The sequence below is a fragment of the Lactuca sativa genome, chromosome 4, assembly GCF_002870075.4.
Source record: "Lactuca sativa cultivar Salinas chromosome 4, Lsat_Salinas_v11, whole genome shotgun sequence".
Taxonomy (NCBI): domain Eukaryota; kingdom Viridiplantae; phylum Streptophyta; class Magnoliopsida; order Asterales; family Asteraceae; genus Lactuca; species Lactuca sativa.
In genome coordinates, this window is record NC_056626.2 from 298,171,660 (window position 1) to 298,180,528 (window position 8,869).

The 8,869-nt window shown below is 37.4% G+C and overlaps 1 pseudogene; it reads left to right on the top strand.

Moving 5' to 3' along the window:
- Positions 1–3,477: 3,477 nt before the first annotated feature.
- LOC111900925 (5S ribosomal RNA) lies at positions 3,478–3,595 on the top strand (annotated as a pseudogene).
- The last annotated feature ends 5,274 nt before the right edge of the window (positions 3,596–8,869 follow it).

The following is an 8,869-nucleotide window of genomic DNA, read 5'->3' on the forward strand; positions in this document are numbered from 1 at the left end:
CTTCGTGATTTGACTGATTTAAGGATTGATCTGTAGAAGAAGTAGAAATGTTAGTACTTTTAACATTAATAAATCCTCCCGAAACAAAACCAGATGGCTTGCCATAAACCATTGATGGTACATTGGCAATCTCTTCTTTGGACAAAGGTTGAAACTGATATGAATGATTGAAAGGAGGAGGCACTTGATTATACCTTAGACCCTTTTGACTGATTGCATTTAAATTGCATGCAGTGGTCTATCATATTGGCAACTACCTCACTTGATACATCATATTTTTGAAAATCAAAATCAACAGTTTCAAATTTGCCCTTTAAAGTTTCAATTTCAGCCACTAACTCAGCGTTCTCTTTCTTTATGTAGTCATAATTTTAACATTTATTACTATAGTCTTCATGAAGTCTCCTAAAGTCCTTTATTTTAGATTCTAACTGGGCCTTAAGAGGTTTTTGTCCTTTTCTAAGTTGGTAACCTTCATACCTAAGGCCTTTTACTTCCCTTTTGAACAAGTCATTATGTTCATGAAGAATTGTAACGTTCTCTACTTCTCTACTTAGTGTCTCAAATTCCTCATGGAGAACTTTAAAATAATCAATACAAGCTTGAGAGAATGTGGGTAGACTTACCTCGTTTTTATTTGGTTCATGAGAAGAAGATTCCATCAACGCAAACTGCAGCTCCATCATTTGATCTTTTGCTGCAACAATCTCCACGGGAGCATCATCACCAACCTATGACAAATGACCATTTTAAGGTCCTGATATGTGACAACCCGAAATTTCCATCCAGTTCAGTCTAACACTTCTTTGGAAGTCAAACTCATTGTTGTTATCTTTTAGCACAATTACAAGTTTATTTGAGCATTCTGAGCCTTGTACACTTAAGGTATAAGTGTCGGGGTTAATTGGCTGAAGTTTTAGCTCAAACAAATGACCTCAAACACTCATGCAAGGAGTTCACGGCCAACACATGGGAGTTTACGGCCGTAAAATCCATGTGGGCCGTAAACTCTTGCCTATATGATGAAAAGCTGGCCAATTGTTCATTCCTTCCTTCCATTTGGCCCAAATCCTCTCAAGTATCATCCCGATCTTCGTCCCCGATCTTAAAAACTCATAAGCTTATTGTCTTAACTAGTTGATATCTTGCATGAACTAGTAATCTTACATGATTTCATCTATGAAATCATTCCATTTTGTAGATCTTCAAGTTTCACCAAGAACACCAAGAACACACACTAGTGTTCTTGGCCAATATCTACCATTTGAGCTCGTAGATTGTAAGTACTCTTGATCCAACTCATTGTACACTATGTTTATCATATTTAGAGCTTAGAAAACATAAGAAATCATGGGACTCAAGGAGTTTATGGCCAAGGCATGTTCTTGGGCTGTAAACCCCTTTTTAGGGTGCAAATGACACCCTAACACTTTAGTGAGCCTTGGATATTAGCATAGACCCTTACCCCTTTTAGTTAAGGACTTCATTTCACGAAATGGTACTCCTTACCATGATTTTACGGCCGTAAACTCATGGGGGAGTGGTCCCAGGTCCGTGAACACCAAATAAGGTCATTTTAGGACCTTAAACCCACCCAATCACTTGTGTAAAGCTTTGGAGCACTTAACCATTTAAGCTCGTAGAGTTTTAAGCCCCTTTTGGTGACCAATGGAGATTTTACGGCCAGGAGTAAACTCCCCTGGGCTGTAAACTCCAATAAAGATGGTCATTGGACCATGAACTCCCGTATGAGGTTTTGCACTCCTTTGTTGCAACCCGATAGCCTCCTAGCACTTGACCAAAGTGTTTTCCTTGCAATAGGATGTTCATACATGTTTAATTAGTGTTATAATCACTAATCGTTTATATACATATGTCTTCATATGTAATTAGGATCATTGTGTGTGTCTAAGTCTTCACTTGACATCAAGCACTTGTCTGACACTTCCTTTTGATCCGCTCACTGCAGGTGAGTTCATACCCCTTGAATTAACCTTTTAAATGTTCCTAAATGTTTTTAAATGCTTTATTGGGGGGGGGGGGGGGGGAATACAAGTTGAATCATGCTAGTTATTATATCAATCACATGTGATTAATGACTAACATGCAAATGGATTTACTATACGTTAGCTGTTTTACCAAACATATTTCTTCAAAGAACTTTCTTAAACGTTTTTATATGTTTAAAACTCTTTATCAAACTGCTTTATACACTGTATGTTTCTTTTCAAACTCTGTTACAAATGTATTTCAAACAAAGGTTTCCTTTATACTTAAACTGTTTATTCAAACAAAATACTTTCAAACCCTTTTATAAACTGACATCAAGTCTAACTTTTCTTAGATATTAATCTTTTTCAACGGTTTTACAAAACTCCTTTTATGCTTTTATATTATCAAATGCATGCCCATATATGTATAGTTATATAAGTAATGTTTAAAGGACTTAGGAAGGCTAAACCGCTTTATTTCCTTTTCCCCGTTGGGATGTGGTCTAGAAGGGTATCGGTTATCCATATAAACGTCGTCTAAATATTAGTTATATATCATGTATACATATGTAGACATAAAAGTGCCCTCGGTCAGTTCAGTACTTTTGGCTAGCAAAGGTATACCTTCGTTGATACTTGTACATTTCTAGTAACAATTATAGGTATAGTTAGGAGATACTACTTTCTATTCCTATTACAAGGAATTACACCAGAGTTAGTTCATTCATGAGTCTATACTAAACGCTATATGAAGAGATACGCTTACTTGGATACACTTAGATGGATACATTTACTTGGATACACTTACATGGATACACGTACTTGGATACACTTACATGGATACACTTACTTGGATACACTTACATGGATACCTTCACATAGATACCTTGTTAAAAGCATGCCTGTATATGTATAGTTATATAAATAATTTTTAAAGGACTTAGGAAGGCTAACCCGCTTTATTACCTTTTCCCCATTAGGATGTGGTCTGGTAGGGTATCGGGTATCCGTCCGAAGGTCGTCTAAATATTAGTTGTATATTATGTGTAAATATACGGACATAATAGTTATGGTCAGTCAGTTCAGTACCTTTGGGTAGCAAAGGTAAACGTTCATATATCCCTAGTAAACTATTATAGGTATAGTTTGGGTTAATTGTCATGATTTTCCTCGCTTATACATTCCCGAGTTATATATAACGAAGACCTGGTAGACAATAGAATGTGAGATTTCTAACGTAGTTTCTTTTCCTCGTTGGGATGTGGGACTAGAGTAGAATCACACATTTTATTATTCGCCCCGTCTTGATTATATCATAACGTGTATGAGCTAAGTTTTCATGTATAATAACTCCTCTCTTGGCCTGAATCAAAAAGATAAAAGAATCGTCCAGACAGTTTAACGACTACTCAGCAACAGAATGAAAAGACCAAACTTCTCACCTTTGGGAGCTATGGTCTTATTCTTCAAGAAGACAGAATCCAGGGGGTACGATCATACCAGCACTAATGCACCAGAGCCCATCAGAACTCCGCAGTTAAGCGTGCATGGGCGAGAGTAGTACTAGTATGTGTGACATTTGGGAAGTCCTTGTGGTGCAGACCTCAACAGGACATCCATTAGAAATCATCACTCTCTGCCTCGCATAGATGAATTAGTTGACCAACCGCAAGGAACGACTTACCTTTCAGAAATGAACCTAAGATCCGAATATCACCAGTTACGAGTGTTAGTGAGGGGTGTCCCGAGGGCTATCTTCCAAACTCGATACGGACATTACGAGTCCGTAGTGATACCTCTCGGATAGGACCAATACACCCGTAATATTCATGAACTCAATGAATAGGGTACTCCATTCTTACTTGAATTAGTTCGTCATTGTCCTTATAAATGACTTACTTATCTACTCTCGTAGTAAGAAGGAAATCATACAGAGCATCTACAACAAACCCTGGAAACATTACGATCAGAGAAGCTTTACGTGAAGTTCTCTAAATGCGAGTTTTTTTAGATTTGAAGAGTTGAATTCCTAAGACACATTACCAGTAATGTGGGAATTCTTGAGGACCCTGCCAAAAATCAAAAACCACTGAGAATTTGTCAATAACGAGGATGCTGACAAAAATTTGCCAAATTATAGGTCTCGCTGACCTACTGTCGAGAGTTCATTCAGAACTCCTCGCGGATTATAAAACCTCTTATGACTTTGACTCAGAAGGGAGTGGTCCTTGACTGGGAAGACAAGAAAGAGGAAGAAAACCTTGGAATTTCAAGTGAGAGGCCAAATCCTTTTGGAAATATCACTCTGGGAAGGCTTGATACGCTTCGAAAATGCGTGGTAAGCCAAATCCAGATTAGTTAGGACCTTCGAGATTCTTGCAAGAATCAGTCTCGTAACTCAAAAACCCAACCTACACCACAAAATCAGTAACGTACATTTTACCCTTCACGTCTCGAACTTGAAACCATACCTTTCCGTCAGGACTCTCGTAAGTCCACTCGACGAGATCGAGATCAACGGGATCCTCGCCTTCGTGGAAGAACCGTAGTGACCCTCGACTGAGTGGTCAAGTGGACGAAGCAATGCCGCCACCCATTAGTGAAGGTTCGTTGGGATACCAACTGTGGACCCGGTTTCACTTATGAGCACGAGAACCAATCGATTAGGAAGTTTTCCCACCTCTCTGCTCGATTATTCATGCCTGCTCCTTTACCTAAAATCTAATTTCGGGACGAAATTCCCTCTAACAGGGGGATGATGTGACAACTCGAAATTTCCATCCAGTTCAGTCTAACACTGCTTTGAAAGTCAAACTCATTGTTGTTATCTTTTAGCACAATTAGAAGTTTATTTGAGCATTCTGAGCCTTGTACACTTAAGGAATAAGTGTCGGGGTTAATCGAATGAAGTTTTAGCTCAAAGAAATGACCTCAAACACTCATGCAAGGAGTTCACGGCCAACACATGGGATTTTACAACCATAAACTCCATGTGGGCCATAAACTCTTGCCTATTTGATGAAAAGGTGGCCATTTGTTCATTCCTTCCTTCCATTTGGCCCAAATCCACTCAAGTATCATTCTGATCTTCGTCCCCGATCTTCAAAAATTGTAATCTTATTGTCTTAACTAGTTGATATTTTACAAGAACTAGTAATCTTACATGATTTCATCTATGAAATCATTCCATCTTGTAGATCTTCAAGTTTCACCAAGAACACCAAGAACACATACTAGTGTTCTTGGCTAATATCTACCATTTGAGCTCGTAGATTGTAAGTACTCTTGATACAACTCATTGTACACTATGTTTATCATATTTAGAGCTTAGAAAACATAAGAAATCATGGGATTCAAGGAGTTTACGGCCATGGCATGTTCTTGGGCCGTAAACCCCTTTTTAGGGTGCAAATAACACCCTAACACTTTAGTGAGCCTTGGATATTAGCATAGAACCTTACCCCTTTGAGTTAAGGACTTCATTTCAAGAAATGGTACTCCTTAGCATGAGTTTACGACCTTAAACTCACGGGGTGGGGGGGTGGTCCCAGGGCCGTGAACACCAAACAAGGTCATTTTAGGACCATAAACCCACCCAATCACTTGTTTAAAGCTTTGGATCACTTAACCACTTAAGCCCTTAGAGTTTTAAGCCCCTTTTGGTGACCAATGGAGAGTTTATGGCTAGGATTAAACTCCCCTGGGCCGTAAACTCCAATAAAGATGGTTATTGGATCATAAACTCCCGTATGAGGCTTTGCACTCCTTTGTTGCAACCCGATAGCCTCCTAGCACTTGACCAAAGTGTTTTACTTGCAATAGGATGTTCATACATGTTTAATTAGTGTTATAATCACAAATCGTTTATATACATATGTCTTCATATGTAATTAGGATCATTGTGTGTGTCTAAGTCTTCACTTGACACCAAGCACTTGTCCGACACTTCCTTTCGATCTGCTCACTGCAGGTGAGTTCATACCCCTTGAATTAACCTTTTAAATGTTCCTAAATGTTTTTAAATTCTTTATGAGGGGGGGGGGGGGAATACAAGTTGAATCATGATAGTTATTATATCAATCACATGTGATTAATGACTAACATGAAAATGGATTTACTATACGTTAGCTGTTTTACCAAACATATTTCTTCAAAGGACTTTCTTAAATGTTTTTATATGTTTAAAACTCTTTATCAAACTGCTTTATACACTATATATTTCTTTTCAAAATCTGTTACAAATGTATTTCAAACAAAGGTTTCCTTTATACTTAAACTGTTTATTCAAACAAAAGACTTTCAAACCGTTTTATAAACTGACATCAAGTCTAACTTTTCTTAGATATTAATCTTTTTCAAAGGTTTTACAAAACTCCTTTTATGCTTTTATATTATCAAATGCACGCCCATATATGTATAGTTATATAAGTAATGTTTAAAGGACTTAGGAAGGCTAAACCGCTTTATTTCCTTTTCCCCGTTGGGATGTTGTCTGGTAGGGTATCAGTTATCCGTCCTAACGTCGTCTAAATATTAGTTATATATCATGTATACATATGTAGACATAAAAGTGCCCTCAGTCAGTTCAGTACCTTTGGCTAGCAAAGGTATACCTTCATTGATACTTGTACATTTCTAGTAACAATTAAAGGTATAGTTAGGAGATACTACTTGCTATTCCTATTGCAAGGAATTACACCAGAGTCACTTTATTCATGAGTCTATACTAAACGCTATATGAAGAGATACGCTTACCTGGATACACTTAGATGGATACATTTACTTGGATACACTTACATGGATACACGTACTTGGATACACTTACATAGATACACTTACATGGATACCTTTACATAGATACCTTGTTAAAAGCATGCCTGTATATGTATAGTTATATAAATAATGTTTAAAGGACTTAGGAAGGCTAACCCGCTTTATTACCTTTTCCCCGTTAGGATGTGGTCTGGTAGGGTATCGGGTATCCGTCCGAAGGTCGTCTAAATATTAGTTGTATATTATGTGTACATATACGGACATAATAGTTATGGTCAGTCAGTTCAGTACCTTTGGGTATAGTTTGGGCTTATATATATATATATATATATATATATATATATATATATATATATATATATATATATATATATATATATATATATATATATATATATATATATATATATATATATATATATATGATTTGGTAATAAATATGGATTTCGACCTAGAGATTCGTTGCGGAAGTCACCTTTTGTCCCAAATGTAGAATAAGGACTACCAATCATATTATTACTTACTTACAGCGGGTCTCGTGAGAAGACTACTTACTTATTAAGACTGGACTAACCCTTCTGGCACCCAACTGTTAGCGACAGGGGTAATGAACATCTATGGATGTCTTAGGTTGATACCATTGCAGGTATACTTTAAGGGACTAACTATTCCTACACCCAGCTGTTAGCAACAGAGGTAAATGTACATCTACAGATGTCTTAAGTTAACACTGTTAGTTATCCTAGTGCAGAAGGATAGTACTTAAGTTATTATGTTATTTCTTCCTTTACATTGTGACACATTCACATGAACGACGAGGTAGGATATATTTCATATAGATAACGATTTTCCTTATTACCTTTATATTGTGACTCATACACATAAACGATGAGGTATACTATAGTTTTATACTAATAGTTAAACAACGAAAAACCAGCATATTTATAAAGATGCGTACTTTCAAAACAGTCGGGTCTTAGTAGAAGACTACTTTCAAAATATTAGGGTCTTGGTAGAAGACTACTTTCAAAACAGTAGGGTCTTGGTAGAAGACTACTTTCCAAACAGTAGGGTCTTGGTAGAAGACTTCTTTTATAGGGATCATAGGGATTTCTAGGGTTATTCAAACGCTTTCCATTACTTACAAACATTTCCATACTTATACGACTTTCTTTCAAAAAAAATGTCAAAACTTTCATTATAAGTTTTACAAATCAAAGACACATTAATACTTTTGAATTCACCAGGTTTTTGGCTGATACTCGCTTTCAAAATAACTTGCATTCTCAGGTCACAAATAGGCAGGTACGACGACCAGGTTTGTGAAGACAGACCAGTCCATACTCGTCTTATATTCTGATTATTCATTTTATTTTTTTATATTATGACAGAACACACTTGTAATTAAAATTATACTATTAATGCAATGGATGATGTTATTGCTTGTTTACTACTTTACATTGTTGTGATAGATTACATGACGTCCTCTGCCCCAGAACGTTTCCGCCGTTCTCGGTTATGGGGTGTGACATGATATGTTCAGGGCCTGCATCTGATCCTCCCAGTCAAACGATTGAGCAACCATGGCCTTCTCGCTATTGACCTGAGCACCGTTTCGATTGTTCCCAACTGCGACCATTGTCTGGTCATTATTCAATCTTCTATCCGGCTTCGGACACTCACAAGAAAAATGCCCTGGCTCATGGCAGTTGAAACAATGCAACTTTCCATTGCTGAACCCTAGCTTCTTGTCAGCACTCATCCCCCCAGTTGTTCTTTCCGGTCTTCTTTGCAAACTGTTTCGCCCTAAAAACTGCCATGGCGATTTGCCATGTGATATCTAACTCTTCTATGTCTTCAGGGTGAATTTGATCAAGATCAGCAAAAGACAATTAGGGAGGAAGATCTCCAGCTACAAGTGCATTGTAGCAATTAACAAGCCCTGTAGCAAGAGCAATATTTTCATCACCCTCCTTTCGTTTTGATGACGAAGCCACATTGGAGGAAGAAGCAGCTTGAGCAGCCACAAATGATTGGTTCTGAGAGAGAGGCATGGCTGATGCAACAGGAAGAGAAGAAGCTGATGGAGTGGAAAAAGACTGAAC